The sequence below is a fragment of the Miscanthus floridulus genome, chromosome 5 (genome assembly GCF_019320115.1).
Source record: "Miscanthus floridulus cultivar M001 chromosome 5, ASM1932011v1, whole genome shotgun sequence".
NCBI classification, from domain to species: Eukaryota; Viridiplantae; Streptophyta; class Magnoliopsida; order Poales; family Poaceae; genus Miscanthus; species Miscanthus floridulus.
Window position 1 is genome coordinate 23966846 of NC_089584.1, and position 2758 is coordinate 23969603.

The following is a 2758-nucleotide window of genomic DNA, read 5'->3' on the forward strand; positions in this document are numbered from 1 at the left end:
CAGTAGGGGTAGCGCGTGAGCTCAAGGAACTCACCACGGACCCAGCCGAGGTGGTGGTTCGGCCAGAGCTGGCCCAAGTGAAAGGTCCTAATATGGCTAGAGGGGGGTGAATATCCTATTTAAAAATCTACAAATCAACTAGAGAAATTTGATTAGTATAACAAATAGCGAAATACAAACTTACTCTAGCTCTGTAAGGGTTGCAAGCCACCTATCCAACAATTCTAGTTGATATGATCTCTAGACACACAATTTTCTAGGTCACTACTCACTAAGAGCTCTTACACTTACTTAACTAAAGAGCTCCACTAGATGAATTTAAAACAACAAAGTAAGCTCTCAATTCTAATTACACTAAAGCGCTTGCTACAACTAGTTTGCAAGAATATAAATAGGTGAGTAGAGTGATTATACCGCCATATAGAGGAGTGAACCAATCACAAGATAAACACTAAATCAATCATCGGGAGAATACCAAGGGGCAAGAGATAACCAATTTTCTTTCGAGGTTCATGTGCTTGCCAACACGCTATGTCCCTATTGTGTCGATCAACACTTGGTGGTTCGATGGCTAAGAGGTGTTGCATGAACCTCGTCCACATGATTTGGACACCGCAAGAACCTACCCACAAGTGAGGTAACTCAATGACATGAGCAATCCACTAGGATTACCTTTAGGCGCTCCACCGGGGAAGGTACAAATCCCCTCACAATCACAGGAGATGGCCACGAACAATCACCAACTCATGCCAATCCTCCTCCACTGCTCTAAGCCGTCTAGGTGGTGGCAACCACCAAGAGCAATAAGTGAATCCCGTAATGAAATATGAATACCAAGTGCCTCTAGATGCAATCACTCAAACAATGCACTTAGATTCTCTCCCAATCTCACAAAGATGATGAATCAATGATGGAGATGAGTGGGAGGGCTTTGGCTAAGCTCACAAGGTTGCTATGTCAATGCAAATGGCTAAGAGAGTGAGCTTGAGCTGGCCATGGGGCTTAAATAGAAGCCCCCACGAAATAGAGCCATTGTACCCCTTCACTGGGCACAACACAGGGTGACCGGACACTCCAGTCATATTGATTGGACATAGGACCCCAGCGTCTGGCCGCCCGATGCTTGCCACATGTCATCGACTTCAAATGCTGTTCACCCGATCTCAATGGTCAAGAGTTGACCGGACGCGCTGCTCAAACTGACCGGACGCTCTAGCACCAGTGTTCGGTTATTTCCAGTAAGGTTCCAACTATGACTGGACGCGTTACTTGGATCATGACCAGACGCTGGACCTCAGCGTTCGGTTATTTCTAGTAGCTTCCACGCGTGACCGGACGTGTCCGATCAAGCCCGACCGGACGCGTCCGATCAAGCCCAACCGGACGCACCCAACGTTCGGTCACACACTGCCTCCTCAGTGTGCTGCCACGTCTACATGACCGGACACACTCAGCCAGCATTTGGTCACTTTAACGCCAGTGTCCGGTGTAGGGTTGAGATGACGGACTAGAGGGGTGGTGAATAGTCTTTTCTAAAATTAATCGCGTCGACTAATCGAAACAAGTGTGGAATTAAAACTATCAGTCTAGCCAAGACTACATCCCGCTATCTATGTTCTCTAGCACCTTCCAAAGATACTAATCAAGCAACAAAGGTGCCGGGCTAGCTAGAGCTCACCTAACCAATTCTAGGAGCAAGGTCACACAAACCTATGCCACTAGTACTTTAAGCAACAAGGGAGCTCCTACACATGCTAGTAAGCAAAAGCACAAAGCCACCTAATGCTCACTAGCAATGCTCAATAACAAGGCAACCAATGCCAAATTAGAGAGTGCAAATGCTTAGCTACACAAACTAAGCAAAGTGACTGACAAGGTTACACAAACCAAATTAGCCACACAAGGGAGCTACTTCTATGCTACACAAGCAAGAAGGTAACTAGTAAGCTACACAAGCTAACTAATTACAAGAGCAACTACGCAAGCACAATGTATATGAAAGTAATTATAAGCTTGTGTAACGAGGATGCAAACCAATGGGAAGAACAAGGTTGACACGATGATTTTTCTCCCGAGGGTCACATGTTTGCCAACACGCTACGTCCCCGTTGTGTCGACCACTCACTTGGTGGTTCGACGGCTAATTGGCATCACCCGCCAAGCCCGCACGTCAGGCACCGCAAGAACCTACCCCGAAAGTGAGGGTAGCTCAATGACACGCTCAACTAGAGTTACTCTTCGTGGCTCCCATGGGGTGAGCACAATGCCCCTCACAAAGCTCTTCTCCGGAGCACCGCACAAGCTTCTTGTGGGCTTCGACGGAGACCACCACCAAGCCGTCTAGGAGGTGGCAACCTCCAAGAGTAACAAGCACCACCGGCTTGCAACTCGATCACCTAGTGCCACTCGATGCAACCTCATGATGCAATCACACTAGAATCGCTCTTCACACAATCGAATGATCACTATCAAGTATATGTGAGATGTAGGGCTCCCAAGCACTACTACACAAGCCACCAAGGCTCTAGTGTGCTCAGCTACCAGCCCAAGGCCGACCATGGCTTCTATTTATAACCCCGTGAACAAATAGATCCATTACCCCTTCACTGGGCAAAAGTCAGGATGACTGGATGCTCTGGTCTGATCGACCGGACATTGAACCCTAGCGTTCAGTCATGCGATGCACGCCACATGTCCCTTTCTTCAAATGTTGTTTGCCCAATCTCAATGGTCATCTATTGACCAGACGCTACAGCAA